Source organism: Stegostoma tigrinum, chromosome 8 (assembly GCF_030684315.1).
Source record: "Stegostoma tigrinum isolate sSteTig4 chromosome 8, sSteTig4.hap1, whole genome shotgun sequence".
Classification (NCBI taxonomy): Eukaryota; Metazoa; Chordata; class Chondrichthyes; order Orectolobiformes; family Stegostomatidae; genus Stegostoma; species Stegostoma tigrinum.
The window spans coordinates 2,975,270-2,983,703 of record NC_081361.1 but is presented as its reverse complement, the minus strand read 5'-3'; the positions used below and the strand labels follow the sequence as shown (position 1 = coordinate 2,983,703).

Here is an 8,434-nt window from a genome sequence, read left to right as displayed (position 1 = left end):
GCCCACACATCACCACGTTTATTCAGCTCAAGCTTTCATACTGCCTTTGTGTTTTGAGAAGCTCTGTTGTTGGAATGGGAGCTTTCTTTGATGTGGCCTCTCCTCATAGTTCCGCCCAGTTCCCAGTTCCCTGCATTAATTCCAGCTCTCGTTTACCTCAATGGGGTTTTTTGAAGAGCTCAAAAGGCGCATGGACTGAAATTGAGAAATTAAACTGTCAGAATGAAAGAGGAAGTGGAAATAATAAGCAGGTTTGGTAGATCCCAGGGGAGTGAGGAAGGGTCACAGATGCTTCCAGACCTGCTGAGCTTTTCCAGCAACTTTGTTTTTGTTCCAGGGGAATGAGACGCCAGGATCCTCCTCTTGTGACTGTTCACACAGTATTTTTTTAACTAATGTGTGGGATGTGGGTGTCCCTGGCTGGGGAACATTTCTTGCCCATCAGTAGTTGCCCTTGAGAAGGTGGTGGTGAGCTGCCTTCCTGAACTGCTGCAGTCCTCCTGCTGTGTGGTGACCCGCAATGCTATTAGGGAGGGAATTCCAGGATTTTGACCAAGCGACAGTGAAGGAACAGTGATATATTTCCAAGTCAGGATGGTGAGTGAATTGGAGGGGAACGTGGAGGTGGTGATCTTCCCATATATCTGCTGCCCTTGTTCTTCCAGATGGAAGTGGTTATGTGTTTGAAAGGTGCTGCCTGGGGATCTTTGGTGAATTTCTGCAGTCGAGACAAAATTCTGTGATGAGAGTCAAACCCGCGCAGTCGAAGATGGGGCACTGAATAGTAACAGACTGAGTTCAAACGCAGGAGATTTGCTCAGCCAGTTATAGCACATAGTGTAACAGTCAGGGATGTGAAGTGAAGAGTGGGGGGAAATATTGCCACAAGCTGCAAATGGAAAACTTTTATCGGAACAGGAGTAGGCCATTCGGCCCCTCAAGCCTGTTCTGTCATTCAATTAGATCATTGCCTGATCTGTGCCTTAACTTTCAATTTCCAAAACCGACCAAACCTATGAATGAGGCTCCTCTGAAACAGACAAAGAGGATATTGAAAAAAAACATTTACAAAAAAACTGCAAATGCAGGAAATCAGAAACAAAAACAGAAATTGCTGGAAAAATACAGCAGGCCCGGCAGCATCTATGAAAGAAATCCGAGTTACCTTTTCAGGTCCAGTGACCCTTTGAGTGACCAGATACAGTTGACCATTCCCTCCTTCCTGTAACACTCTCCGGAACAGATGATGGAGTGAGGGCCATGAGGTTGTCAATAACAACTGAGAAAACAGCAGGGCATGCTGAATCAGAGAGAAAAACAACATTTTAGTCTTTCACTTTTAAATCAATTGCACCAATTTATTCACTTTTGTTCCAAAAACGGGACAAGAGACCAGAAAATCAACTCAATGCCATCGGGTCTGGGAGCCATTGTTATTCTGACCTCCATGTGAATCCGTCCTATAACCATTAGTTTGATTCTGAACCATCCCCTGGGCAGTTAGAACGGATGATAAAAGCTTGCTGAGCTTCTGATGCCATGATCCCATGAACAAGCAAAAGAAATATTCAATTACTGAAGTTACTTGTGAACCCACTGGTGTTTCTTCATGCTATATGTCTGAGTGAATTTTCTCTCATATACCGAGTAGGTGAATGACCTCTCCCCAGTGTGTATTTGCTGATGTACAATGAGGGCTGATGATGCCCTGCACCCAGCCCCACAGTGACAGCACCTGTGAGCACGTTGGCAGTACAAAAGTCTACTTGAGCTTTTATTGCACTTCCGACAATCTGCACATTTCAAGGGTCTCTGTTCAGAGTTAACCTGTTGGGGTTTCAACAGGCTGGATGACCGGGAGAACTCCTTCCCACACTCGGAGCAGGTGAGTGGTCTCTCCCCAGTATGGACCCATTAGTGAGTCAGCAGGTGGGATGGCTGAATGAATTCCTCGCCACTCCCACAGCAGGGAAACAGCCCCTTTCCATTGTGAAACCGCTGTGAATGCCTTCTCACACATCCAGCAAGTCAACAGTTTCTTCCGGATATGATTGCGCCGATGTGTTTGCAGCTTGTATGTGGAATTGTAACTCCTCTCACAGTCCCCATGGATCCACAGTTCGATGAAGGAAAATCCAAGGCATTTTATATTTATGTGAGGAACAAGAGCATGGTCAGAGTAATGGTGGTGCCTACCAGGGATAGTAGGAGGAACTTGCGCTCAGAGTCAGATATGGTAGGGGAGGGCCTTGATGAATACTTTGCTTCAGTATTCACCAGTGAGAGGAGCCTTAACATTTGTGAGGATAGCATGAAAAAGACACATACGCTCAAACAGGTTGATGTTAGGAAGGAGGATGAAGCGAGGGAAAGAATGCTTTGCCTTTGGTGATGGCTTTTGCGTCCTCACTGCCTGCTGGAGTAATACCAAATGATTGGAGGGTGGCAAATGTTATTCCCTTGTTCAAGAAAGGCAATAGGGATAATCCTGCGAATTACAGAAGAGTGAGTCATTCTGTGGTGGGCAAATTAGTGGAGAGGATTCTGACAGACAGTATTTATGATTATTTGGACATGCACAATTTGATTAAAAATAGTCAGTGGATTTTTGAGGGGCGGGTCATGCCTCAGAAGCCTGACTGAATTCTTTGAGGATGTGGCAAATGACATTGATGAAGATCAAGCAATGGAAGTGGTGCATATGGATTTTAGAGAAGCATTTGATTTAGTTCCCCAAGGTAGGTTCATTTAGAAAGCTAGGAGACATGGGATTCATGGAAATTTGGTTGTCTGGATACAGAATGGAAGCCAGAGGGTTGTAATAGATGGAAATTATTCAGCCTGAAGCTCGACGATCAGTGGTGTTCTGAAAGAATCTGTTCTGGGAACCCCACTGTTTGTGGTCTTTATAAATGACTTGGATGAGGAAGTGGAAAGATGGGTTAGTCAGTTTGATGATGACACGAAGTTTGGTGGCATGGTGGGTAGTGTGGAGGGCTGTTGGAGTTTGCAATGGGTGATTGACAAGATGAAAAGCTGGGCAAAGAAGTGGCAGATGGAATTCACCCTGGAAAAGTGTGAAGTCATTCATTTTGAAAGGTTGACTTTAAATACAGAATTTAGGGTTAACCTAATGTTCTTGCTAATGTAGAGAAACAGAGGGATCTTGGGGTCCGCATCGATAGACCCGTCAAAGTTGCTACCCAAATTAATAGTGCTGTTGAGAAGGTGTATGTTGTGTTGGCTTTCATTGGCAAGGAAATTGAGTTTAGAAGCCACAAGGATATACTGCAGTTGCTTAAAACACTCGTGAGACCACACTTGGAATATTGTGTTCAGTTCTGATCGCCTCATTATAGGAAGGATGCGAAAGCTTCCGTGTGGGTGCAGAGGAGATTTACCAGTATGCTGCCTGAACTGGAGGGCAGGTCTTATGAGGAAAGGTTGAGGGAGATGGGCTTTTCTCTTTGGAGAAAAGAAGGATGAGCTGTGACTTGATATAGGTAAATAAGTTGATGAGGGACATAGATAGCATGGATACTCAGAGACCTTTTCCCAGAGCAGAAGTGACTATTATGAGGGGGCATACTTTTAAGGTGATTGAATGAAGATATTGTGGCGATGTCAGAAGTAGGTTCTTTACACAGAGAGTGGTGGGTGCATGGAATGCTCAGTCGGCAGCGGTATTCAAGTCAGATACATTCGGGACATTTAACCGAGTCTTGGACAGTTGCGAGGATGATCGTAAAACATAGACTATGGAGGGTAGTTTGATCTTAGAGTAGGATGATATTTTGGCACAACATTGTGGGCTGAAGAGCCTGTCCTGTACTCTTCACTGTTCTCTGTGTTCAATTCAGCCAGCCTGCATACGTTTAGACCATGGGAAGAAATTGAAGCACTCAGACGCAGACATGGTGAGAATGTGCAAACTCCATGCAGACATCAGCTGAAGCTGAAATCGAAGCTGGGTCCGTTTTGCTGAAAGGCCCCAAAAATGCTTGGGTTGGGTCCAGTACGAAATTGCACCCTGGTTTCCCTCGTGAAAGGTGGGGATACTGACCACAATGCTCATGACGGCATCAGGTGCTACTGCCCCCTCAGCCCTTTACGTGTGCACCAATCACATACAATCGCTTTAGTATCCAAATTCTATTTCTATTGCTTCGCCCATAACCGTCAATGCCACAGCATCACAAATTCACATCTGAATGCTTATTAAAGTCAGAAGGATCTCTGCCTCTAGGACACTTGCAGGCAGTGGCTTCCAGATTCCAAACATCCACTGGCTAAAAGCAATTTTCTGTAAATATACTCAAAACTTCCTTCCTCTTAGGTTAAATCTATGGACCCCGGTGATTGAACCCTTCCTCGAGGGGAAGCGTTTACATAGTCTACCCTCACTATTTTGTACATCGCCTCTGCTCTGAGGAAAACGACCACAGTCTGTTCGATCTCACTTCATAACGGAAACTCTTCAGGTGAGACAATATCCTGGTAAATCTCTTCGGCACAGTTTCTGGTGCTATCACATCCCACAATAATGTGAATTAATGAACTGCGCACAATACTCTCGCTGTAGCGAAATGAACAAATACAATGAATGCTGCAGAAAGCCACTGAAACTGGTCTTTTCTGATGCAGTCCATTTTGCTCATTATTGCCATGGGTCATTTTCCTAGGCCTGATGTTCCAATAATCACTGGTCCATGTCAGTAAAAGCTGCTCCATGAGTCTTGATCTGACCGTCCCAGTATCTAAATATTTCATCTGGTTTAGAGTTCCTGGTGGTGAGACAGGCCACGTTCACTCAGCAACATAGACTGCAACAAGACAGAATGAACAATGTCAATGTGAAAATGGATGTTAGCTTGTGCAGTGTCTCAGTGAAGTGGAAGGAGGGACGTAAAGGAGAGTTAGTGATTGTGGGAGGGAGAAAATTCTCTAAGTGGTGGGTTTGAATTGTGACACATCAAATGCAGATATGTGAGAGAGCCGGGGTTGGGAGATGATTGTCACCACCTCAAAGAATATTTACACGTAAAAATGTTTGATACTTGCTGCATTTCTGTGGCCCATGGCACAAGGATTAAAACAAAATACAGCAAGCACCCACTGCCATGTCTCAGATTCAAACCGAGGTTGCTGTGGCCACAACACAGAGTACTAACCAGAATACGATCACAGCACCGCATGAGTTTGCTGGTGTGCAACAAGCAAGAACTACAGTGGCAGAGGATATGTTAGGAACAGCACCAGATCGACAACTGGAACACTGTAATGTGGAGATTCACAGAGGGCTGGAATCTGCAATTACAATGCTACCAGGGACTGTGGAGATTCCATCAATGATTATATTGAAGACTGAGATTGATAGATTTCTACGAAATATCAAAGACTCCGTGTACAGTGCTGGCTCTTGTTGAAATATACCTTTCAATAGTAATCTAGTTTAACATTGGATATTTCATCAGCTCCCTCACACAAGGAAGTAACCATTGCTGCATACAACCATATAATCCCAGTTCCTGGGCCCAGAACCAGGGAAACTCAGTGAACCAGTCACGAAGATATAACCGGAAATGGGGATGGCAATGAGCGTGCAGACGTACGCTGTGATAATAGATAACAGGATAGTCTGTGCAATATGAGCCAAGACAATGTGACAAAATCGAGATAGAGCCACGGAGATGATGTGCAGAAGGATGAGAGATACAGTGGTGAATCAGACAGTGACCAGGGGGATACAGATAGAAGTGATGCAATTGGTGAGTGCGCGGTCCTTCTATGGCCATAGAGGCGCGTGAAATGCCGAGTCTGTGAGCTCCAACCTCACCCGGAGCAGCTTCTATTGACATGGAGCAGGGATTATTGGGACTTCAAGCTGTATGAAAAGATGCACAGCAATTTTAATCTGAGGCAAAATAGTTTTTGGAAGCTCAGTTATTTGTGGATTGAGTGAGGATCTGTCCATGAAAATGTCACAATTAGAATGAAAAATGCTGCAAATATTCAACTCGTCGAGAGAGAAATCTGTGCTCGGAGAAATAGAGGTAACGTTTTTGTTCTCTTACTCTTGTCATACGGCTGACCCTGCACTGGGTTGAACTGTGGGAAGGGCTTTTTTTGGCTCATTTCATATTATTCAATTTCATGCAAACATGCACAGGTCACTGAAGTCATCTAAACTTGTGAAAAATATCGGTCATATATGATGTTGTGATTCGGCTCGAGTTTACCTCAGGTTATGGAGGAAAAGCAGGAAAGCGGAGTTGACATTTATCAGATCAGCAGCGATCTCATTGAATGGCTGAACAGACTCGATCAGGTGAATTGTAGCTTCCTGACGACAAATGGCAGTGAAACTCACTGCGTCACAAAGGGGAGACAATTGAATTGAAGTGGCGACTGTGATTATCTTTGCTGGTTGTGTACCTTGTGAATGTTACCCTCACTGCTGATGTCCCTGCTAACAACACAACACAAAGGTGAGTAGACTGACTGAGCAGTGACAGCTAAGGCACCTTTCCCCTCTTTAAGCGGCTGGAATATGGACCCTGATGTTCTCGGGGTCAGGAACTGTCATTGAAAGGATTGCAGACAGAGCTGCACTGCCTTTGCATTGTCACCATCAGGGAAAATAAAACTGGATTCCCTGACCGGGAATCGAACCCGGGATGTGGCAGTGAAAGTGCCGATCCTAACCACTAGACCACCATGGATAGCGAGAGACCTGTGTGCATCGTAATCGCAAAACTCCTGGCTTTTTTTTTCTTTCTACAACAGTTGTTTATCCTGCAAAATGACTGAATCATCACGTTTTTATGGCACAGAAAGAGGCTCAACATCCCAGTTTCCAGCCTTTGCCCATAGCTTTGTGTGTTACGAGACGATGGACCGGCCGTTTGAGATGTTCACGTTCCCTTGGGGAAGTGGACCACATTTTCACCTTCAGAAGGTAACACATGACATATTTCCCAAAAGGTGACAAAGGCCTCAGCAGAAACCAAGCCCCAGAAAGTAGGATTTCACCCATTTGGGTTATATTGTCCCATTTCACACTTCAAAACCAGAATCTGACTACAGCAAAGAAATAAAGCATTCGGCCGCTCCCCTCTCCGTGTTGCTCCCCCATTGTTTCCTTGTTAACCTACAGTTTATAATACCTCACCTCACCTCACTGCTGGCCTGTGGGGGAAATGACATTGGCATAATTTCAGACGATGTGAAAGTGCTCCTTTTGATATTGGATGCCGCAGTTGTACAAACATTCTCATCTCCTCCAGTTAGAAGTAAACTCATGACCGGTGCTTTACAAGACCATTGCTTTCAACACTGCGCTATAGAGTGAAGACTGTGCCCTGTAAGCTAGGGTTTCATTCATTAGAAACTGCAATGTAATAGATGGCAGGGTAGTCTGTGCAGTATAAACCAAGACAATGCGACAACACCGTGATGGAGCCAAGGGGATCATGTGCAGAAGGATGAGAGACACAATGCTGAATCAGGCAGTGACCAGGGTGAGAGAGATATAAGTCTTCCCTCGCAGTCTGCTGATTAGGGTTCAGTGCCTTCACTGCCGTGGCGTGTTCATGGTTAAAATTTGCAATCATAACTGTGAAATATTGACTGACCTTTAGAAGTAGAATTACGCCATAGACCAGGCGGTGTCACTTCAATCTACATCCCAGTTCTACATCAGCAATGTCAGCTACAATTGCCTGACATGCAATTGTTTAAGACAAGAACAAGTTGGAGGTTGGGAAAAGTGAAGGGCAACGGTGGTTTGTGAGAGGTGACTGTGGGCCTAATGGAGCCAGGCTCAGTGTGGGTGCTGAAGACTGGCTTCTCCTGTTTACCCTGGTATACAGATCACTCTGGAGCAGCCAAGGTGTGTCAGGATGGCCGAGTGGTCTAAGGCGCCAGACTCAAGGAATAGACTCTTTCCCCTGCAAAGCTGGCTGTTCTGGTCTCCACCTGGAGGCGTGGGTTCTAATCCCACTTCTGACAATGACTGCTTCTTTGTTTGTTGTCCTTTGCAAATATCACTGAGGTTCGGTATCCCGATGGGATCTACCTGTTTTTAAGCAAAATTTGCTCCGGTCAGTTTTGCAGCTTTATATTAACATGATGCAGTTTTGGAGGAGAAGGAGACAGCTCAGCCCAACAAGTCTGCTCTGCTATTAAATGAGCGGATAATCCTGACCTGATAATCCTGAACTGCACTTTCTTGGATTTCTCAGTAACCTCTGATACCCTTGCTGCTAAAAATCAATCGAACTCAGCCTTAAATGCACTTTGTGGCCCAGCTCTGACAATCCTCTTCTGTAAAAGAATCCACTAATTCACAACCATCTGAGAGAATAAACTTCACCTTGACTCTGCCTTAAATGTGCGACCTCCATTCTGATATTAAACACTCCCTTCCCAGATG

The 8,434-nt window shown here is 44.9% G+C and overlaps 1 non-coding gene across 1 annotated transcript; it reads left to right on the top strand.

Annotated features, from left to right (window-relative positions):
• Positions 1 to 7,895: 7,895 nt before the first annotated feature.
• trnal-caa (transfer RNA leucine (anticodon CAA)) lies at positions 7,896 to 8,010 on the top strand. Its single transcript has 2 exons — positions 7,896 to 7,933; positions 7,965 to 8,010. It is a non-coding gene; the product is annotated as a tRNA-Leu (tRNA).
• The last annotated feature ends 424 nt before the right edge of the window (positions 8,011 to 8,434 follow it).